The sequence below is a fragment of the Sorex fumeus genome, unplaced genomic scaffold (assembly GCF_029834395.1).
Source record: "Sorex fumeus unplaced genomic scaffold, SorFum_2.1 ptg000008l, whole genome shotgun sequence".
NCBI lineage: Eukaryota > Metazoa > Chordata > Mammalia > Eulipotyphla > Soricidae > Sorex > Sorex fumeus.
Genome location: NW_026606065.1, coordinates 18,101,596 through 18,126,820, shown reverse-complemented (window position 1 = coordinate 18,126,820; position 25,225 = coordinate 18,101,596). Strand labels below are relative to the sequence as shown.

General features: G+C 35.1%; 1 pseudogene; it reads left to right on the top strand.

Moving 5' to 3' along the window:
• Positions 1-618: 618 nt before the first annotated feature.
• LOC130019328 (BTB/POZ domain-containing protein KCTD20-like) overlaps positions 619-25,225 on the top strand; it is a 142,478-nt pseudogene continuing 117,871 nt past the window's right edge.

The following is a 25,225-nucleotide window of genomic DNA, read 5'->3' as shown; positions in this document are numbered from 1 at the left end:
GATAGCACTAAATAATTTATAGTCAAATTTTTAAGACCGTATTTTAATTTTTTTTTCAAGTCAGTTATTTTTTATTGAGCAAAACTTGCTTGGAAAGATGTGAGATGAGAGGAAGAGGAGAAATACATTCAAGGAGGAAGACAGAGAATAGAAAGAGAGAGAAGCAAATTAAAGGTGAGCTCAAGAGAGAATACTGGTTTAAGAGCTAGCCAAGCCCTTTTTTAAGAAGCAATATACAAATGATATTGTCTTCCAACTGGAGTTTGGTAGTTATGTGTTCACATCAGAATAGGGTGATTTTACTTTTTCAAAACTTACAGAAAGAGGAGGATAGAGAAATACATGAAAAGATAGTTAAGATACTCTAGTTTTTCTCTGCTTCGTAGATTCTTGTTTTTTTCTCTGCATAGAAGATTAAGATGCAGAAATGAACCATAATTGGGATAACACAAAGTTCCCCCAACTGACAATTAGGAGTGGTAGAAAGACTTTTGTACCAAGGAGAAGAACCAAAGGGTTAACATAGACAAGAAATGAGGAGATAGGGAAGAAAAGTTTAAGAATGAAAACATTTTTGTTCAAGCTTCTCTTTCAGAGTGGAATAGTAGGGGATTCACAATGACGTCAGAATCCACTTGTTTGCAGCGTCAGTCACGATCTGACTTAGATCCCCACAACGAAAATGTTTCAAGAGAACCACTGGACTTTGTAATTAATTATGTGGAAGATGTGAAGAACCTGAGTAATCATACATGCAGGAAGCTAAACATGCAAACACAAATTGTCTCTAGAATTTCGCATAAGATAAATAATAAAAAGCCAAGCTTAACAGTTGTCAGTGTCAGAGGTTAACAAAAGTCTCTGAATCGCTTATAATTCTCTAATGAGTGTATTTGACTTAAATGATTAAAACTAACCACCACTCAAGTTTAATTAATTGGTCTATCTACGTATCACTTTTTATATGTTGACTCCTACTACTAAAAAAAGAATTGGAAATGTTAAGTGCCAACCTTTTGACTCAGGTTGCATAATTTCTGTTCTTTTTAAAAGAAGCTTTTTAACATGAATATCTTTTATTTATCTCTCTCCTCTCTTTTTCACTCTATTTCTTTCTCCTCTCACCCTCACCTCTCTCTCCCTCTCCCTTTCCTTCACCCTCTCCCTCTCTTTTTCTCTTTCTTTGTCTTTCTCTTTCTCTCCTTCTCTCTCTCTCACACACACAAACTCCTTTCCCTCCTCTTGTCACTCTGTCCTCTCTGTATCCTTTGTTTCCCTGTTCTCACTACCTAGTATAATTATCTTTCTTTACCTTTTTTTTATCTCCACCCTCCCATCTCTCTCATATTTTACTGGCTCTAGCCTTCTTTCTCCTTTTCATCCTACCCCCATCCTTTTCCTCTCTTTCTCCTTTCTTTTCTCTCCTTCTTACATTCTCTCTCCAAGTTATTTCTTTCCACTCTTTCATCTGTCTCTATCTTTCTCTCTCTAACTGTATCCACTCTTTATAAATACAGCTATTTTTTAAGTAAATTAGTAGAGTAGAAGTGAGGAAAGGGCATATAAGATTTCAATAGATTCTCGTATGAATTTTTCTTCAAAATATTGTTTCATGTATGTATTACCTGCATTTGTCTGAAAAAAACTGAAAAAAAAAACTAAGTAACAATTCAAATCTTAGCCTAGAATATTTATTGCAGACTTAATATTGAGTTTTCTTCATACTTATACTTTCCTCACAATGAACTCTTACTTTCAAATTATTTAATTCACTTCAAAATTATTTAAACATGATTTTATGTATTTTATCCCTTGTTTGTCTTCCATCTTTGATAATGCATTTTCCTTTTTATTATGCTTTCATTCTATATATTCTTGGGGTTTTTTTTTTGCTTTTTGGGTCACACCGAGTAATACTTGAGGAATACTCCTAGGTCTGCACTCAGAAATTACTACTGGTGGTGTTTGGGGGACCATATGGGATGTTGGAGATCGAACCCTGGTTGTCCACGTATAAGCAAAACACCCTACCTGCTTTACTATTGCTCTGGCCCCTGTATTCCTGTATTCATGATCACATATTTGTTTTAGAATATTCAGAAAGTACCAATAAATTAGACATATAGAATTAAATTCTCTATCTATTGATTAAATTGTTTTTATTTTAATATTCTTTCTTTTATTGTAATGTACACAATCATGTAAGCACCAAAATTGCTATGTACAAGCTATGCTATGCTTAGATATGAGATACTTTTATCCATAAATAATTTTTATTAAATTCTGGGATGTTGTTTTGTATTAATTTAAGTTTTGTTTTGTTTTGTTAAGTGAAAAACTGAATCGTCATTATCTAAATAGCTTAGGGAAAATGGTTAAAATAAAATACAGATTTGTTTAACTATACAATTTTGAATAAAAATTTTAAAATTAATTAAAATATCTTTAAGTTAAACTAATATACTAAATTCTAATTAAAACAATAACTTTTGAATATATTGTTAATGTAACTAATAATTTTTATATCTATAGATATTGAATAAAAAAATTCAAGAAGTTTTTTTTAATCAAGAAGCAATGGAGTAAGCCTCTTCCCACACCTATAAATGATTAATGAAAATTTTCTTTCTATTTTGATTAAGAACATATAATCAAATTCCCCAATATTTTTATATTTATCAGACAAATACTTCATAGCTGATGCTTCTTTTTCTATTCTTTTGGTGTGACAAACAAAAAACAAATGAAAAAATAATAACCCTGAAAGTTGGATTAAAGAAATCCCCAGATAAGAAAATGTGCTGTTTGTTTAACTGATAAGAAGTATTAAATATAAGCTAAGAATATAGAAATTAAAATGAACTCATAATTGAGAGGAAGATCAACACCAAGGAAAGCTATAAGAAATAAATTTATGTCCATAGAAGCTTCAAAAAATGAAGCAATTAAGGAGACAAAGTATGACTTGGAAAAAAATTATTTCAAGATATGGTAAATAATTATAATTATCATGTTATTAAATACTTATTATAATTGAGATACTAAATATGTCTTATATATAATCAAATTTTGTTGCAGCAATGATCTTATGTTGACTGCACTGTCAATCCAAATTTATCACTGTCACTATATCACTGTCATTCCATTGTTCATCAATTTCCTTGAGAAGGCACCAGTAATGTCTCTATTCATCCTAGCCCTGAGATTTTAGAAAGTGCCACATTGGAGGCCCTTTCATGGTTAGAGGAATGAGACCCATCATTGTTACTGGGTTTTGTCATATTGAGTATGCCATGGGGAGCTTGCCAAACGATGCTGTGCAGGTAGGATACACTTCGTAGCCTGCGGGCAGGATACACTCAGTAGCCTGCCAGGTTCTCCAAGAGTGAGAAGTAGACAGTAAGAGGTCACACGCTTCTGGGAGCTAGATTTTATAGTCCCTGGGTCCTGGCCATTGATAGGACAACACGGGGGCAATTGGTGGGTGTAACGCCTACCTACTGGAAGATGGGGGATCTGAATGGAGGAGGCCCACTCCCAATCTAAGCAGGCTTGGAGATCTCAGCCCCAAGTCCTGCTTGCCTGGGTTCCTCTGCCGGTTCCTTCATGCATGAGGCTCATCCAAACACGTGGAGACCGGTCTTAAGCATGGCTGTGACTGGTTCCAGAGGTCTTCAGCTACTGGGTCTTTGCTCAAGGCAGCGAGGAAAACTCAACCCGTCACCCTTCAAGGGGCCCCCGTGAGGACAGCCAGGCGTGGGGGAAGGAGACTCTGTGCTGTTTTCTTCGGGGAGCTGGGTTTTTATACTCCCTGGGTCTTATAAATCCAAATTTACATAGAGAAAATGATTTGTGAGAGTAGTTAAAGATTACTATTAGCAGTTAGCACACGAGTGCCAAAAAGAAGATCTAACTGTGACACTTTGCTTAAATACAGCATTCTATTTCCCTTTAGAGAGAAATAAGAGGTGGTGTTTACAAAATAAAGAAAAGAAAAGAGAAAGGAGAAAGGGATGATAATGATAGAAAGGAAAGAAATTGTAAATCAGGGAACTTGCCTTGCATGTGACGAACTCATGATTGATCCTCAGCACCTCAAATGAGCCCCCCTCAAGTCCCTGCCAAATGAAATCCCTGAATGCAGAGCCCCAGGAGTAAGTACTGAGCACTTCTGGCTGTGCAACCACCCCTGCCCCCGAAGAAAGCACGGCAACAACAACAAAAAAATTTGTAAACAGAACTTATGTCATAAACATTTAAGCATTTTAAAATAAAATTTCCTTCCTCTAAATAATTGATTGAAATTATTTATTGAAAATTAAAATAGCTTATTTTCTAATAGACCAGTAAGAGAGGCTGTTAAAATCTCAGGGCTGGGACAAATGGAGATGTTACTGGTGCCTGCTCGAGTAAATCTATGAACAATGGGGTGACAGGGATAAAGTGATACTAATACACACTACAGATTTCTCTACTTAACTGACTCTCCTATATCTTCCTGAGAATTTTACATTGAAACTCTTACCCTTATCATATAGTCCAGTGCTCAAATGGAATCACGTGAATATATATTTAAAATATTTGTTCCGGGGGCTAGAAGGGGCCACAGCGGGTAGGGTCCTTGCCTTGAATATGGCCAATAATGGATCAGATCCCCCAGCATCCCATACGGTACCCCAAGCACTACCAGGCGTCATTCCTGAGTGCAGAGCCAGGAGTAACACCTGAGCATCACCAGGAGTGGCTCTTTTAACTTTCTAAAAAAGAAAAATAAAAAGATAGTATTTTTGTGGCCATTCTTCAATTAAACATTAATCTAAATGCAAATAGTATAAAAATAATTGATTTATAGATTATCTTAAAGAAGAACCATTTAAAAACATCAGAAAGTTAAAGATTTTAATACTTATTTAGTTAGTTAGTTATTTTGCTTTTTGGGTCACACCCGGCGATGCACAGGGATTACTCCTGGCTATGCGCTCAGAAATTACTCCTCCCAGTGCTCAGGGGACCATATGAGATGCTGGGAATCGAACCCGGGTTGGCCACGTGCAAGGCAAACACCCTACCAGCTGTGCTATTGCTCCAGCCCAAACAGTTAAAGATTTTTAGTGAATTAAATAAAATTCACTAAACTAGTTATTAAATTGTTCCTTAAAAAGGTGGCTAAGTTCAGAGGTAACAAAGACAGGCAAAGATAAGCTATAAAAGTAAAAATGAGTCCGTAAAAAAAAATAAGTTTTTCAAGAGTTCATTTAGAGAGCAATGATTTTTGGATAACTAAAGGCAAAAATGCAATATTGAAAATATCTATGCAAAACATTATAGTAAGAATAAGTTTTAAGATATTGCTGTTGGCATATTTACTTAAGTGAACTATGTGTCTTTTTGCTACATTCATCAGCTCTACTTAGAATTCGGGTCATGTAGAAGTGATTTATATTAGACTACATTAATGCAAACCTTTTATGAATGATCAGGAGTCAACTTGCAGTCTATTGGAGATCATGTATTACAGAGGATTATTACAGCATGGTACACAGGAACTATGATACTTATGCTCTAGCCCTTGAACAAAATCTTCAGTCCCAAGAACCACACGATTTTTATTTACTGTTTAAAAAATCACATGATTCTGGCTACTAAAAGAAATTATCTTGTTTAATAAAAGTATCACATTAGGAATATTAAAGACTTGCTTCATATGAAAGAATAATCTATTTACTTATTAAAGAGAACATAAGATATCTAGAGAAATGAAAGAGCAGATACAGAAGCAAAATTAGATAACATAAAGATAATATTACTGTTGATAACAGAACACATGTCAGACAAGACCCATGTTATAAATTAAGTAAATGAGAAAGTGAAATATCTGAGCACATAGAGAAGTAGTAATTCAGTAATAGATTTTTCAAGGGCACAATGATAAAGGTAATGTTGTAATTAAAATTTTTAAATCAGCAAGATAAGGTAGTTAAAGTTATTTGAACCTAGAAAAACGTCCTGAGTGTGACTCAAGTAAATAATATAATTGACGAGTCTAGCTCCAAACCAATAAGATGGTTGTCAACTGCATTTGAAAGTAGCACATTACTTGACTAATTGAAAATAAATGCAAAAGCTTGAATAATAAAACTACGTGTGTGTGTGTATGTATACGATAATTATTAGGGAACATTCAGTCTCACAGAGACAGGATTAAATTTAATCCATAAATTAGTTTTATATAAAAATGCAGGTATAATATGTCCTGCAAATATCAAGCTGTTATACTATAATAAAATATATAAAATTTAGCAAACTAGTTATTAACTGAAATTATGATTATTTGAATTCCTGCTATAGTATCTTAAGGAGTAGAGACCAAAAGAAAGATAAATATAATGTGATCCTAGATTCTATAGAAATCATAAATGTCATAAGAAAATTAATATAGTAACTGGTTTGACTTAAAGACTTTCATAATATAGCAAAGATTACCCCCAAAATGCATGTGTGTTTGAGTGTGTGTATGAGTATGCTTGAATGTGTGTGTGTGTGTGTGTGTGTGTGTGTGTGTGTATACACCAAGGTCAACAGAGGTTTGATCAAAAAACTTTATATACTGTGATAAGATTTCTTACAGTTTACCTTAAAAGCAATGAAGGATTGCTGTTCAGAAGATAGTGAGAAAACTGTATTTCCATGGATATAAAGAAGTAAGAATCAAAGCTGAGAAATAGTGATGCAAAGTCCCATTTTAGTTTTAAGGAAATCCTATAGTAACAGTGAAACAGACTGTATCCTGGGTACATCTCTATGCATACCTACATTTTTTCTGTGATCATTTCACCTCTTCAATTTTACTTAAGAAAAATAAAGCAATTCTCAATGATATTTGAGTAAACATAATTAGTGGTACTAGAAATTGTGTATTACATTGCTTTATCAATGTGTGCAGAGTGAGTAGCTTGTCATACTAGAATAAAATTATGAAATTTTCTTTTCTGTATTTCTCCTAAACACTTCAAAAGCACTGACAATTGATTAATATGTCTTTTTCTTCTAAGGTATACTCTATTTTTAAATTAAATCCCTGTGATATATACAGTTGCAAATTTGTACATGAATGGGTTTCAGTCATAGAGTATTCCAATACCCATCTCTTTACCTGTGTACATTCCCACTACCAATGCCCCAAGTTTCCCTCCTGATACCCTCCCCACCTCTCTACATCTCTGCTCCAGACTACCCCCATAGTAGGCACTTTTCTTCTTTTTCAATCTCTATTTCATTCTGGATGTTATGATTTGAAATACATGTACTGAGAGGTTATCATGTATATAATGCGTGATATATATTGTATACTTATATGTATGTGTGCTCTTGGTTCGTGTCCAGAGTGATCACTTCTATCACTGTCATAGTGGTTCCTTCTCTATCTGAACTACCCTTCCTCATGCCCTTCCACTTATGACAAGATTTTATCTGTGGACCAGTACTCTGGCCCTTGTTTCTACTCTCCGTGGATACATGTCTCCTGTAAGATATATTTTAACATATTTTTCCTCTTAATCTTTAAAATTCATTTTAATGTAGACATAAGCCACAATTGTTACAATTCGGCATTTGAAATTAATTAAATGGCAAAGCTCCAATATTGAAATCAATACGTGAAAATTGTTTTTATATGAAAATTATTATAAAACATCACGAGGTTTTCAAATCCTTTTCTAAGAATTTGAGCTGTTTGTTGCTAGTTGAGCAGTCTGTATTATTTTTGTTTGTTCAGTATATTTAGGTTCTATGTTAGTTTCCCATCTAACTATGGGTGCTCTGACTGAAATTCCAGTATTGAGGAATTAGAAAGTATCATGGTCCAGAGACTTCAGGATCTCTGGTCTGTGCCATTGAGTTTACATGCAGTGACTTGGGAGGTGCATGAGGGTCGCTGGCTTCAAGAAGAGCGTGGTGGTTGGGAGGCTGTTCACTACAACTTGAAGAAGATATCAGAGTTTTTAGCCTGGACACTGGAGTACTGAAATTATTCACAGTTTGGTGTCTCTGTGGAGAGTATTTGTGAAGTGATGAAATCGAGCTTTTAGCACGATTGCATTGGTGGCATATGGGTGCTTTTTGTAGGGCTTTGGCAGGGCGAGTATTCAGCCTCCTGAGATCACCTTGGAGTTTTCACCTGCGGTAACCAGTGTTTCAATGAAGTCTGGCTGCTTGTCTTGAATCCTGTTAGAGATAGAGTTGGAGACTGGTAGAAAAGGGCTGATGGAAGTCACATGGTGATGACTCCAGGAAGTGCGCATGACTGCCAGGGCTTTTGAAAGAAGGGTGGTGGGATATTCTAGCATATTTCTGACTTAGAAAAAGCATATATTAAGGTTATTTAACATATTTACCCCACCTGCATGGGCAGAGCCTGGCAAGCTCCCCGTGGCGTATTCTATATGCCAAAATAACAGGTCTCATTCCCTTGACCCTGAAAGAGCCTCCAATCGTTGGGAAAGACCATTAAGGAGAAGCTGCTAAAACCTCAGGGCTGGGATGAATAGAGATGTTACGGGCACCCAACGGGATGACAGTGATACAGTGAAACAGTGAGCATTAAAATGGTGACATAATTTCTAGAGAAATATAGATAAATGGTCACAATTAAAATCTACACAATTCAAAGATAGGATATACGCAGAAAATGACACCCATTTACAGGAATAGCATATACTGAGTATTTACTGAGACATTTTTATTACATTTTTAGTTTTTAATTTTTATTGAATTGTTATGAGATACACAGTTATAAGGCTTTCATAATCGAGTTTTGCTCCCACAATGTTCCAACACCCATTCCTCCACCAGTATACATTTCCCACCATCAATATCGTTAGTATTCTTCCTGCTACCCCTATTCCACCTTTACCCCCAATCCCACGCCTGCCTTTATGGCAGGCACTTTTCTTCTTTCTCTATGCTTTTGGGCATTCTGGTTTACAATACGGATAGACACTGAGAGGCCATAATGTTTGGTCCTTTACCCACTTTCAGCACACGTCTCGTATCCAGAGCAGTCCCTCCAACTATCATTTCATAGTGGCTGTTTCTTTATGTCAACTGCCCTCTCCCACAACACCTGAGGCAGGCTTCCAACTGTGGACCAATCCTCCTGCCTCTTGTTTCTACTGTCCTTAGGTGTTACTCTCATAGCCTGTTATTTTATAACCCACAAATGAGTGCAGTGATTCTTTGTCTCTGTCTCTCCTTCTGACTCTTCACTTAGCGTGCTACTCTCCATGTCTATTCATTCATAAGAGAATTTCATGACTTAATTTTTTCTTACAGCTGCAAAGTATTCCAGTATGTAGATGTACCATAGTTTCTGTAACTTTTGTCGGTGCACTCGAGTTGTTTCCAGATTCTGGCGATAGTGAGCAGTGGTAAAATCAATATACCAGTGGAAGTGTCATTTCTGCTGTTATTTTTGAACCCCCAGAATATATCCCAAATGTATTGTTGAGACAAATGGAAGCTCATTTTCTACTTTTTTGAGCAATGTCCATACTGTTTTCCTAAAAAACTGGACCAGTCAGAATTACAACCAATAATGAATGAGAATCCCTTTCTCCCTGAATTCCCACCAGCACTGGTTGTTCTTGTTCTTTTGGCTGTGTTACAGTACTGAGACATTTTTTAATTATTTGATTTGACTCTTGGTTTCTGAATTACCTTCTGCTAACCAAATTTTATGTTTTATTTTTTTCTATCCAATTATTCTGAGTGAGTTTGTTAAATATTTCAAATTCTAACAATATTTTGAGGACATCTACTTCTTTGAGAACACTTCACATATTCAAAAGAAATAATGTTTCTGATACTTGAGAATGTGAAGAGTGAGAGGAAATATTTTACTTCAGAATTGCTAAGCATGTTTTTTGATATAAGATAAGAAAGCTGCTAACAACCCATAGTTTTATGGAAATAAACTTGTATATCATACAACTCCATTAAAAAAAAATCTCTAAAAACAAACCTAGTAAAATAGGCACAAGGCTACTTTGAATTCATTACTCTCATCCAAAATGTCATAATATATTGGCAAATATCAATCATGATCAAATAATCACAATGTTTTTGCCATTTATATATAAATAATATTAAACATTAAACAACAACTACATTTTTCTAAAAGGAACATTCTCCCTATATATAATGATCTCATTCCTTTGTACTTTTATACCCATTGTTTACAGAAATTTTTAAAAACCAATGATTCAATAAGTTATCTCTTTTTCTAACAGATGCTATTAAATTATTAGCCATTGGAAGGTATTGTTTTGGTCCCTCTGAATTTTATATTTTTCCCATAGAGCACATATTTTGGGACATCAAATTTCACACATAGATGTTCTATTTCTATTTTTAAGACCAGCATCCTATTTCTTTGTTATCTCGATTTTAAATTACATAGTTTAACTGGTTTCTACAATGTGGAATAAACAAAATTAGAAAGTAGAGTTATACACAATTTGAGATCAATATGGTATTCATTTTAAAACTATAATTTAAACATCTGAATATTTATATTTGACTACTTAAATCACTACTCACACATCATTATAAGTAGTTGAATTTTTATTATATTTTTAAAAATATTTTATTGTAGTTTAGGTATTATCATTGCAGAATTGTTAAACAAATTGTTAACAAATTACAATTGTTAATTGTAATTTTGGTGTGCAAAGTTATTGCATCTTAACCTCCAAAGTGCCCAAGTCCATCCAATACTGTTTTCATATCATTTTGAATCTTATTTACCCCTTTCCCTACTGATTCCCTAATCTCACTTCTGTGATTTTTTTGGTCTGTCTTAAATCAATATTTTCTATCCCCATTTTCTGCTTGCTTATATACTACAGATGAATGACACCATTAGGTATTTTTTCTCTCTCTGATATATTTCACCTAGAAAGGCATTATCTGTTGCCAAATCTCAACCAAAGTGACAGTAAATTAATTGAAACTATTATAAGAATTCAGATACTGATTGCCACCAGCCTTTAGAAAGCTCGGCATACCTATATCTTGAGCTTTTTATCAATTTATCCTATATATGTTCATGTTTGTCATCATCATGTCTTTAACCATGAATTTAGCCATTTATTCCAACTAGTGGTAACAAATCATTAATATTCTTTTAATTTTCTCTAATTTGACAACACATCCCCATGGTGTTATATTAAATCTCTGAAAAGTATTTAATGCAAAAAGTAATGTCACGAAATGTATTAAATCAGAGGGCAAACTAAACTGTAATTATATATTTGCCATTTCAAGAGTATAATATTTAGACATGATGACATAAAGTGGGAATAAATATTTCTGGTTTAGAATATGTTAAATATTCTTTGAACTGAAAATAATTTGGAATACCTAAAAATATAAAAGTGTACTATATAATATTGCACTGCAGTTTCTTTATACACATTCATATCTTTGGGCATGTGAATTATTCCAGAGAGTGACTGCAAATAATACTGCAGTTAGCGCAGGTGTGCACATTTAGTGTTTTGTGTTCTATTATCTGAAAGAATAGTCTTTGTGGTTGCTTTTATCAGATTAAACAGTTACATTAGACCCCATTCTATTATTAATTATTGCATTGTCATTTAAAAGATAGCTTTTTCCCTAAAAGAAGCAACTGATTAACAGTGATCCCTAATCCTTTTGTCTTACCAATGTCAGGGCCTGGGGATTATTTTTTCTTTTGCTCTACCTTTTCTTGCTACCATAAACACTCATATGTCCTTTTCCTTCCTCTGGCACAATATACACCTATACAATAAATTTTCAGGCAACAAGATATGTAAATATACAAAATCTGCCACATAGTTTTATTCAAACAATACTATAGAAACAAATTGATGAGCAACGGGAGGGCAGTGATAGTGACAGTGACTATAGAAACAAATCAGAAAAACAATCCCACTTATTGTTCCATGATAAAGCCAGGTAACTAGAATACATTTAATAATGGCAGAAAATATCTAGACATTAAAATTAAGGGTGTTACTCCACACGCAGATCTACTGAGGGCTTTCTCCTGGTTCTATGGTCATAGTCATTTTCAGAGGTGCTCAGAGGTCCATGAGAGATGCTGGGATCAAATGATGGTTGACTTACAATTTAAGCACATTTCTCCCACCCTAAATCTCCATACTCTCCTAATTTTACAGTTCCCAAGCTATAGTTTTTTTTAAATAAACATAGAGTAAAGTGTGACCTTGGATTATTCAATGATTTATTTATTAAAGCATTAAAACACTTGTACCTTGAGAAAAAATAAGTTGAATTGCCACAATTTTAAAAATAGTTTACCCTAAAGGATGCCACTAACAAAGCAAAATGATGTACTGGAAGAAAGTATTTAAAAATCATATATACTTTTTTTTTTTTTACTTTGGAGAACCCGGCAGGCTACCGAAAGTATCCTGCCTGCACGGCAGAGTCTCGCAAACTTCCTGTGTCATACTCAATATGCCAAATACCAGTAACAATGATAGGTCTCATTCTCCTAGCCCTGAAAGAGCATTGAATATGGCTCTTTTAAAATCTCAGGGCCAGGAAGAAGGAGATGTTACTGGTGCCTATTCAAGGCAATTGACAAACAACAGGATGATCGTGATCATAAAATATGTATATATATTATATTCATATATTATATATGAAATCATATAAAATATTTTAAAATTATATGAAATAAAATAATATATATAAAATGCTATATATGTATGTATGTATGTGTATGTATATATATACATATATATATTAAGGAATAAGTATCGAATGGAATTCATGCCCATTTCAGTCAGCTTGATCAGTGAATGAATAAATAGCATCTTACATTTAAAAAAAGCATCTTTTTTTAAAAGATGTTTTCTTACATTTAAAAAAAGCATATTTTTACATTTAAAAATAGCATCTTACATTTCAAAAGAAAGAAAGGAACTGGTATTCATAGTATCCAAATAAAATAGTCTTAAAAGACAATTCAATTTAACCTACAAGAGTGAGGAGGGATGACACAGTGGTGGAGTATCTGACATAATTCAGTTCCTAACACAGTCACACATTCCCACTGTAATCATGGTAGCACTCCAAATCTGGGCGTCTTGTATCACAAGAGAAATGTATGATCTTTGGAATATCATAATCAAGTTTGTGTGAGCATTGAAATTAACAAATACTATAACTAAACTCTGCTTCTCCAGGTCATTGTAACAACAGAAAAGGGAAGGAGAAAAGTCCAAAGAAAAAAGTCAAACTAAGTACTCAAATAATTGAGTAGACATTTCTCACAAATATAGATATTGTTTATACTGAATGATAATGGTGAGAGTGGAAAACTTTGCTTATGCCTTATCTCAGAGGAAAGATTATCAGATTTTAAGCATTGAATATATTTGCTAAGTGTTCACAGTGAATGGCCTTAACTATGTTAAGGAAGGATTCATTTACCTTTTCTTTTAATTTTCATTTAAATCCTTTCTCTGAATCTTTGATATCATTAAATGCTTTTATTTTCCTTTGTATTGATATAGTGTACTGTATTTAATGATGTGTATATTTAACCATGCTTGTATCGGTGAAATGGATCTTATTTTGTCAAGGTGTGTGAAGTTTTTGATGAATTGTTTGAGTTGGTTTTCTAATGTTTTTTTGAGTATCTTTTTATCTGTATTCATCAGGGAAATAGGTTTAATTATTTTATGTCTTTTTGTTTCTTTGTTCTTTGTACCCAGAGAGGCACAGAGGTTACTCCTGGCTCTGCACTCAGGAGTTTCTCCTGGCGGTGCTCAGGGGACCATATGGGATGCTGGGAATCGAACCCAGGTCGGCTGTGTGCAAGGTAAACACCCTACCAGCTGTGCTATCGCTCCAGCCCCGATTTTATGTCTTAATGATGACTGTCTGCTTTTGGTGTCAGGGTAATATTTGCCTCATAAAAAGAGTTTTGGAGAATTTCTGTTGTTCGTTTGTTTTGTTTTGTTTTTCCTGCTTTCTGGAAGCCACGGAAAAAGTATTGGGAATAGATATTTTTTAAAGGTTTAGAACCTTTTTGACATGATGTTTGGAACAATTTCCTAATAAACCACTTTGTTCATTGCAGCCCTATTCATAATAGCACAAAACCTAGAAAAAGCCCAAGTGTCTAAGAAGAGATGATTGGATGAAGAAATTATGGTACATGTACTCAGTGTAATACATTCAGCTGTAGGAAATAACAAAACCATTCAGTTTGCTGCTACTTGGATGGAACAGAAGTGTTTTGTGCTGAGTGAAATAAGCCATAAGGAGAGGGACAGAAATGAAAGAATTTGTCTCATATGTGGAACATAAATAAATCTAGTAAGGAAATAACAAATGCTGAAATACAATAGAACCAGAGAAGTGACCTACAAAAATGAGTTTGGTGGGGGACGGGCAGGGTAGGAAGGATGGGTAGAGGAAACTGAGATCCGTGGTGAGGATGGAAGTGAGCACTCTGGTAGATGATGTGGTATTGAAACAATGTATAAAGGTAAAGGCCCTCCCGTTTTTCGTCAATTTGCTCAAGCGGGCCCAGTAACGTCTCCATTGGAGACTTTGTTGTTACTGTGTTTGGCATATTGAATACGCCACGGGGGACTTGTCAGGCTCTGCCGTGCGGGCGGGCGAGATACTCTCAGTAGCTTGCCGGGCTCCCGAGAGGGACGGAGGAATCAAACTCGGGTCGCCGTGGTGGCTGCATGCAAGGCAAACACCCTACAGCTGTGCTATCACTCTAGCCCAATGTATGCACAAAATTTATGCCCAAAACTCTACCAGTAGCAGCATTACAAATCAGGGTGCTAATGACTATCAAAGGCAGAGTGAATGAAATAAGATGACAGTTGAAATATAGAAAAATAGATTACTGGTAGAATTTATAATGACACACAGATGTGGGGAATTAGTTGGATAGTTCATCAAAATGTTAACTTAAGTTTTTCATTTGACCCAGAAATTTCAGTCTTTAGTAAATATCAAAGATAATTACAAATTCCATAAAAAATAAACTTTATCAATAAAAGATATTTTATTTTGTAGGGTCAACACTTGTGTAGCCAATAGAAGTGTCTATAAACTGATAAATGTAATATGATATATAGCTATAGTTAACTGGAATATTATTTGATAATAAAATGTATCACTGTATCGCTGTCATCCCATTGTTCATTGATTTACTCTAGCGGGCACCAGCAATGTCTATATTCCTCCCAGTCCTGAGATTTTAGCAGCCTCTCCTTACTCGTCTTTCCCAATGTATGGAGTCTCTTTCAGGGTCAGGGAAATGAGACCTGTTATCGTGACTGCTTTTGGCATATCGAATATTCCACGGGTAGCTTGCCAGGCTCTGCCTGTGCAGGCTGGATACTCTCAGTTGCTTGCCAGGCTCTCCGATATATATATATAATTATATATATATATATATATATATATATATATATATATATATGCTCGAGCGGGCCCAGTAACGTCTCCATTGGAGACTTTGTTGTTACTGTGTCTGGCATATCGAATACTCTCGGTAGCTTGCCAGGCTCTTATATATATATATATATATATATATATATATATATTTTGTTGTCTAATGTTTGATCCCCATCAAACATGGTGTGTTAATTATGGAAAATGAGTAGGAAGTATCTTATGATATGTTGCACAGCTGCAAAGTGGGCTGAGCAGTCCTAAAAACAGCAAGGAGCATGGTGGCGGTTGGGTAGTGGAGGTTGGCTACAGGGGCTGGGTCCCCTGGGGCGATGAGGGCTCTCACCCACCCCACTCTGGAATGCCCCAAGTGAAAACAACCTGGCGCAGAGTCCAATGACATGGTTATGGGCGCCTCATTTTATGCTCCCTTCCAGGAATAGCAGCCAATGAGTTCTGGAGGGTGACCATTGAGGTGATTCTCTGGCCTCGGTAGGGAGTGGCTTATGGGTGTGACCCCTGGGTCACTGGAGACTGGAGGAAGCAAGCAGAAGATCTCTGCTCCAGGTTCTAGTTGAACCCAGACTCTAAGGTCACAAAGTTCTGCATTTCCTGGGTTCCCTGGAACTTTATTCATGTGTGAGGTGTGGTCCAAGTGTCCGCTCTGGGGCTCCCTGAGTGAAATGGTATGTAGCAGAAATAGCATGGAAAATTTTTGAACTATTTATGCTGATAGAATAATACAGTTGCCAAATGCCATATTTTTATGATTACATTTATATTATACATCCATATATAGAAAAATCTAGAGACAAACTAAAGGTAGATTAATGATTTTAACTGAAAAACTATAGCTGTATCTTAAAAAATATGTAGCATTGTAGCAATGTCCTCCCATTGTTCATCGATTTGCTCGAGCGGGCCTAGTAATGTCATCATCGTGACACTTGTTGTTACTGTGTTTGGCATATTGAATACGTCACGGGTAGCTTGCCAGGCTTTGCTGTGCAGGCGAGATACTCTCAGCAACTTGCCAGGCTCTTCAAGAGGGGTGGAGGAATCGAACCTGGCTCAGCCAGCCCGGCTGTGTGCAAGGCAGACACCCTACCACTGTGCTAGAAATTTATGTAATTTTAATTGTATCTCAATGATACTGAAAACAAACAATAAGTTCAAAATTCCAAATTAGAGTACCTCAGGAAATAATTTGCAGTACAAACATATTTTCAGAAGTTTAAAGTATGCTGTTAATGAAATGTATTATTCTATGCAGTATGCAAAATGACATTATATTATTTTTTATGTTCAATTGATCCTAACTAAAAATGTTATATAAAGTTCAATTTCTGAAAGTATTATCTTCTTCATCTTTCTATTACATCTCATTGTTCCACTCTTGAAAGATTTATAAATCAGTCAACAAACATTATATATATATATATATATATATATATATATATATATCTTGAAAGATTGTTATCCTAGAGCCTAGAGGCTGGAGTAATAGTACAGCAGGTAGGGTATTTGCCTTGCGTGGGGCTGACCCAGGTTCTATTCTTAGTATTCCATATGGTCCCCCGAGCACTGCCAGGAGTAATTCCTGAGTGCACGAGCCAGGAATAACCCCTGTGCATCACCAGGTGTGACCCAAAAAGGAAAAAAAAAAAGATTGTTATCCTACTTGGCTTTTAATAATCTAATGGTAAGCCAAAAATATAGTACATGGTTAAGGAGCATGTGTTTCATGCTTTGGAAACAAAATCAACTCCTTGTACCTCTTATAGTCTCCCACGTACCTCCAAGAGTGATCAATGAGCACAAAATGAGCACAAAACCAGGATAAAGCCCAGAGTATCACCAGGCATGGTCCTAAAACAGACAAAACTTATATCCTCTGTATCAGAAAAGTAGTAACAGAAAAGCTACATAGTATACCTTTACATATATATCTATAAATATATAATGAACTTTAAATAATATATATTAATATATAATGAAGATTTATAATACAGTTCACAAAATGTCCTTTTTGTATGGACACAGTAAGAAATACTTTGAACTTGTAGAATTGCTCTCCTAGGGCCATCTCAAAGTTATATGCTACCCTGGCATCGCGATGGGCCAGGCCAAGGTGCCACGATTCTTAACTATAGGTTAAGAGTTTGATCATAGGCAAATGCTATCATCATCCAAAAGTAGCGACGAGACTAGAACCCGGCTGCTAGGAATAGGAACGATATCTGGCCTGAGCACTGCAGTCTGAGATCGAGATGGCCCTAGGAGAGCAATTCTCTAAGCTCAAAGGATTCCTTACTGTGTCCATACAGAAAGGACATTGCATTAAAGCAAACTATTCAAAAGACATAAGGAGAGGAAAAAGGCAATATTAACTTACAGTATAGCTTCAGTGTCTAAGAAGGATGAGACCTTACAAATTGGTTGGGAAAGAGAGCACAAAGAAGTGGTTACAAAGGAATGGGAGTAACTTGGGAGCACTCTGATGGGTGCAACCTGATAAACCTAAGCACCTTGTACCCCAACAACTGGACATATTTTAGAACGAGTTTCTGTTCTTTTTGCCTCATTATCATGTTTCTTACATATTTAATGTAGAGGTGAGTTCTTCTAGCTGCATTAAGTTGAGGGTCTAAGCTATAAGGAAAGACATTCCAAGTTGTTGAATCTTCTTAAGATACAAACCCATTTCTCTACTATAGGCTAGAAATAACCTGAAGAGTTTAAAAGTGCAATTTATAAATATCCATCTGTGTCTTAAACGATTCTGCAAATTAGAAAAGGTTTTGTATCATTGGAATCCAATTATATATTGATTGCATAAATATTTACTCATCAAGAATTTTCTTATTGTACTTATAAATACATAATTACTGGGAGCTTCACATATAACAGTAAGTTTGATCAAAAAGTGATTTGTCCCAAGATGATAGATTTTATTAGCATTAAAGAGAAATGAATTTTCTCTCCAGAAAAAAAATAAAAGAAATACTAATTTCAAGGTTCATGGAACAATTTTTTTAATCATAAAATGGATCATGTTTAAGGTAAAGCCAATATGTACACATAAACAAAAAAGGTAAAGAAATACAAGAACCTAAGTCGGTGAGAATCAAGTACCCCTTGAAGCCTTCTGTATAGAAAATCTGTCACACTACTGACTTAGCCCCTACTAAAAGTCAGTTAGGCATCTGATGTAAAATTATGTATTACTTGTAGAATACTGTCAGTAACAGAAATAAAATATGAATTACTTCAATGGAAAAAATAGAATTGTAGGAGAGACCTCATTATTTCTGCTTGACAACTTGGCTGTGAAGCTCATTAGATTTCTAAATGTTTTCATTTTCAATTCTGAAAGTCAACCAGGAATTTGACATTTGTTCAAATGTTATATAAATTATAGACTATTGTAATGTACTCACAAGGTTTTTGATCTTTGACAAGTTAGTAAATAATTATGGCTAGTTTCATATGAAATTGTTCTTCTAAAAAGTAACAACATGTAAAGACCAACTATAGTAACTCAAAATTCAGAACTTGATTATAATAAAGTTTGACTGAAATTTACATAACTTAAAACATTTTCAGATTTGATAAACTTTGAAACTTTGATATCATCTGAGTTAACTGAACCAAAAAACATCCTAAAATGTCTAATTCTGAGCTTTTCAGTTGGAGATAAAATGAAATAACTACTAACTAGATTTTTCTCAGTATTTTATTTTTAATTATAATTACTATCTTAAATAAAACCAAAAAAATTTTTTTTTCTCTTTCACTGATATTTAACCTAGGAGCTAGACTTCAAAATAACAGCTAGTCTTTTACTATGTTTGCTTTTGCATCGACATTGACTTACACAATAATTTAGACATGAAAATATTTAAAGATTGGTTAGATGAAAGATGAACCTAGAAATAATTTCAGAGAGTATCTGAATCTCAGATGAAATGCTGAGTTTCACTCCCAGTAGGGCATTCTAAGATATAGGTATAGGAGAATAATATCACTATCCCTCCTAACATGATATCTGATACATTGATCTGAGAATCGTGTCTTGAATATATGTGGTCTACAATGATTTTAGATGCATTAAAATAATAAAATAATTTGAAACTTTAAGCAAATAAATCACAGAGAAAATATAAAAACACCACTTTGAAGAAACTGCAGAAATATTACTGTGTTTAAGGAGTTTACATTACACATTGTAGATTCTGGTTCAGTATCAAGAACTACATCAAGTCTCCTGAGTACTGCCAAAAGTGACCTCAAAAGATTGAGCCTTGCCAGGGGTGATTCCTGAGTGCAAAGCTAGGAGTAACCCCTGTGCATCGCTGGGTGTGACCCAAAAATAAAAAAAAAGATTGAGCCAGAATTAACTACTGAACATCACAGGGTGTGGTCCCCAAATCAAAACTAAATAAATAATTTAACATAAATAAACCCATTTTGTCATTTTGTTACATATACTATTACATATACAAACATACAATTTTAAAACAAGTACGTTAAAAATAGCAAATATTTTTTCTAATAACTTTGACAGAAATGACTACTAAGACATTTAGAAATAGTATACAATTTTCCACAATCAATTTTATCCACATAGATGCTAAAGCATATTTTTTATAAATTAAAGATTAGATTTGCAAGTTTAGCATGCCTGCCTTTAGGTCACATCATTATAACAGATACTTTATGTTCTTTGAGAATTTTTCTAGTAAGTAATTGAGAATCCAATTGATACTTCCACTAAAAGATATAACTTCTAATAGGTAGTAGAAGTACTACAATCCCTCATTAAATGCCATTTCCATTAGTTCTCTGGGCACAGAATTTGTACTTCAGATACCCTATGTCATTATTTCTCCTGAACTTTCAAAGCACATTTTTTACAAGAGAGGTTTTGGAAGCTTGTCTCCTTCCAACAAAACGTTTTCTTTAAGCCAAATTTTAATGAAAGTCATCCATTGACCCTACCACCAGTGATTACTAGACAATCAAACCTGATGAGTACTTTTTCTGATTGTCTTTTTAATTCCCTTTATGTACATGTGTGTGTTGGGTGATGGGTGTGTGTGTGGTGGAGGATGATACAGGGTTTTATTTATTATGTCTACTAATACCTTTATTGTGAATTGCCTGTGCAAAGGAGCTGGAAGAGGCTTAGGATAATTTGAGCCAAATTTTTTAGTAGGCTATATTTTATAAACTTTAAAAAATTCTAACAAAGTGGCAATCATGTTTGGTCTATAGACTACTTTCAGCATGTCTCTCCCACCCTGGGAGGGTCTTCACAACACCCTTTATTTGTTGCTCTCTTCTCTATCTGAGCTTCCTTTTCAACAGGGGGGAATGCCCTCCCACAGCGGCAGGGTGGGACGGGGGGGGGGGGGATGGGGGATGGGAGGGATGCTAGGACCCGTGGTGGGGGAGGATGGGCACTGGTGGAGGGATGGGTACTTGATCATTGTATAACTGAAACCCAAGCACAAAAATTTATAAGTCTATAAGTGTACTTCATGGTTTTTCACTAATAAAAAAAAGATTAAAAAAAATAAAAAAAATAAAAGCTTAAAAAAAATTTAAAAAAATAAAAAAAAATTCTAACAAAGTTAAATATCTCTTGTGTCTTAGTACCATTAAATAAAGTTTGTTTTAGGTTTTAGAAACTATTTTTCCACTTGTTTATCATTATATCAGTTTAAATGCCACTGGTTTATGTAAATGTATTTATATATTTTTATTACATAGTATTGGGAAAAATGTATGTGAAAAATTCTATTGTAAAGCCTGAATCATATAAGGGATCAATAATGACACCTGGCATAAATGAAGTGTGATTTAATAAATTATATGTAAACATAATTTTTCTCAACTTTTAAAGTGTCACATTCATGTATTTAACAATAGGACGATATATTTTCTGGTTGTGAATTTATATGCTCTTATTTATAAATCCTTTTCTATAATTATTGCCAATGTTTTCTCTCCATATTAGGTAAATAACTTGGCTTACATTGAGGCATTGTGTTGATTTCTGTTACCCATCACTGAACACTTTTTAAATGCATTCCATTTTCCTTATTGGGATTTGGCAAATTATCCTGTTAAAGGTGTTTTCAAAATGACCTTTAAAGTCCTCTTGTATATCAATTTCTTCACTGTATTGATTTCATTACGCATTAGTTGAGCCTACTATTGCAAACCCTTCAAAATACTATTTTTCCCTATCTTTGCACTTTGGTTTGGTATAATTAGCCAAATTGTTTCCACCCATTAGAGTTTACTCAAATCGCTAAATTTTTCATAATGAAAAAGCAATTCTTTGTTGGATCTATTATGCATTTCTGTTGAGTGGTTCCACCCCATTAAGTTTTGCAGGCCTCTTTAAAACAGACAAAATTTGAAACAATTTGATCAAAATTTTATTTATTTCTGTCACTTTTAAAAAAATCATTAGTGAAACACCATGAGGTACAGTTGCACGGGTACAAGCTTTTGTACTTGGGTTTCAGTTATACAATGATCAAGTAACGATCCCTACACCATTGCCCATCCTCCACCACCAATGATCACAATATCCCTCCCACTGCCCCACACCCCCCATCACATCCCACTACTGTGGCAGGGCATTCCCTTTTGTTCTCTCTCTTCTTTTGGGTGTTGAGATTTGCAAAACAGGCATTGAGTGGCAATCTTATTTGATCTATAGTCTACTTACAGCATGCATCTCCCATCCTGAGAGGATCATCCCAACACACTTTACTTGGTGTACCTTTCTCTATCTGAGCCTTTCCCCTAGTATGTGGGGCTGCCTTCAAGCCTGGAGAGAACCTCCTGGTACTTATCTCAACCATTCTTGTATGTTAGTCTCCTATTTTGTTACTTTATGTTCCCCAGATGAACGCAATCTTTCTATGTCTGTCCCTCTTTTACTGACTCTTTTCACTTAGCATGATATTTTCCATGTAGTACCACTTGTATGTAAATTTCATGACTTCATCTTTTCCCACAGCTGCGTAGTATTCCATTGTGTAGATATACCAAAGTTTCTTTAACCAGTCATCTGTTCTCAGTCACTCGTTTTTTTCCCCAAATTTTGGCTATTGTGAACAGTGCAGCAATGAACATAGAAGTGCAGATGCCACGTTGACTCCAGTTTTTTGCCTCTCCAGGATATATTCCACGGACTGGTATTGCTAGATCAAATAAGGTAAAGGTAAAGGCCCTCCCGTTGATCGTCGATTTGCTCGAGCGGGCCCAGTAACGTCTCCATTGGAGACTTTGTTGTTACTGTGTCTGGCATATCGAATACTCTCGGTAGCTTGCCGGGCTCTCCAAGAGGGGCGAAGGAATCGAACTCGGGTCGGCCATGTTGGCCGCTTGTAAGGCGAACGCCCTACCCGCTGTGCTATCGCTCCAGCCCGCTATCAAATGGGAGCCCAATTTATAATTTTTTTTAGAATTATCCATACTGTTTTCCAAAAGGGCTGAACCAGTCGGCATTTCCACCATCAGTAAATGAGAGTCCCTTCCTTCCCACATCAGCGCTAACACTGGTTGCTTTTGTTCTTTTGATGTGGGCCAATCTCTGCTTTGTGAAGTGATATCTCATTTTTGTTTTGATCTGCATCTCCCTGATGATTAATAGAATAGAGCATTTTCTCATGTGCCTTTTTGCATTCGGATTTCTTCTTTGAGAAATTGTTCAATTTGTCACCCCATTTTTTGTTGGGATTGGATGTTTTATTCTTGTGGAGTTCAACCAGTGCTTTGTATATCCTTGATAACAAACCCTTGTCATAGGGGTATTGGACGAATATCCTTTCCCATCCTGTAGACTGTCTTTGTATTTTGATCAGTGTTTCTTTTGAGGTGAAGAAGCTTCTTAGTTCAAGATATTCCCATTTGTCTCTGTTTTCACTTGCTTGGCCAGTGGCATGACATCTTTGAAGATACCATTCGCTTCAATGTCATGGAAGGTTTTGCAAACCTTGTCATCAATGTACCTTATGAATTCTGGTCTGATATTGAGGTCTTTATATCCACTTTTATCTTACTTTTGTACATGCTGTTAGGTAGAGGTCTGAGCCCATTTTTTTTTGCACGTAGCCCTCCAGTTTTGACAGCACAATTTGTTAAAGAGGATTTCATTGCTCCACTTCACATTTCTTGCTCCCTTATCAAAGATTAGATGATCATATGTTCATGGGGGAGATGTCAGTATATTCAACCCTGTTCCATTGGTCTGCGGCTCTGCCTTTGTTCCAGTACATGCTGTTTTAATCATTATTGCTTTGTAGTAGAGTTTGAAGTTGGGGAGGTTGATTCCTCCCATTTCTTTTTCCCAAGAATTGATATAGCTGTCCGTGGGTGTTTATTGTTCCATATGAATTTCAGGAGTGTTTGATCCATATCTTTGTATAATGTCATGGGTATCATTATAGGGATCACATTGAATTTGTACAATGCTTTGAGGAGTATTGCCATTTTGACATTGTTAATTCTCCACATCTATGAGCAGGAGAATTCCTTCCATTTTCTCGCGTCCTCTTTTATTTCCTAAAGTAGCGTTTTGTAGTTTTCTCTGTACGGGTCTTTTATGTCCTTAATTAAGCTTATTTCTAGATACATAATTTTCTGGGGCAAAATTGTGAACGGAATTGATTTTTTTCATGTCACTTTCTTCTCTCTCATTATTTGCATATAGGAGAGCCATGGACTTTTGTGTATTGATTTTACAGCATGCAAATTACTTTAAAAGTATTTTGTTTCTAGGAGTTTCTTGGTAGAGGTTTTAGGGTTCTTTAAGAATAGTATCATATCATCTGTGAATAGTGAGAGCTTGATTTCTTCCTTTCCTACCTGAATGCCCTTAATATCTTTTTTCTTGCTGACTGCTATTGCAAGTACTTCAAGTACTGTAGTGAACAGCAGTGGAGAGAGTGGGCATCCCTGTCTCATCCCTGATCTTAGAGGGAAGGCTCTAAGTTTTTCCCCACTGAGGATGATGCTTGCCATAGGTTTGTGGTAGATGGCGTTAACTATATTGAGGAAAATCCCTTCTATACCCATTTTGGGGAGGGTTTTTATCATAAACTGGTGCTGGATCTTGTCAAATGCTTTCTCTGCATGCATTGATATGATTTTTATATTTCTTTTGTTGATATGATGGATTATGTTGATTAATTTCTGAATGTTAAACTATCCTTGCATCCACCAGGATGAATCCCACTTGCTCATGGTATATGATATTTTTGATGAGTTTTTGAATTCTATTTGCTAGTTTTTTTTGAGAATCTTTGCATTCGTGTTCATCAGGGATATCAGCCTCTAGTTTTCTTTTCTTGCAGTGTCTTTGTTTCCTTTTGGAATTAGAGATATATGAGCTTCATAGAAATTGTTTGGGATAGTTTCTGTTTCTTTAATTTCCTGGAAAACCTTGAGAAGAACTGATAGTAGGTCCTCTTTAAATGTTTGGAAAAAATTGCTGATGAATCCATCTAGACCTGGGCTTTTGTTTTTGTGAAAACTTTTGATTACAGTTTCAATTTCCTTGATGTTAATAGGATTATTCAGGTATTCTAGATCTTCTTGATTCAGCCTTCGGAGATGAAAAGAATCCAGTAATTTATCCATTTCTTTTAGGTTCTCTTGTTTCATGGCATACAGACTTTTGAAGTAGTCTCTCATGGTCTTTTGAATT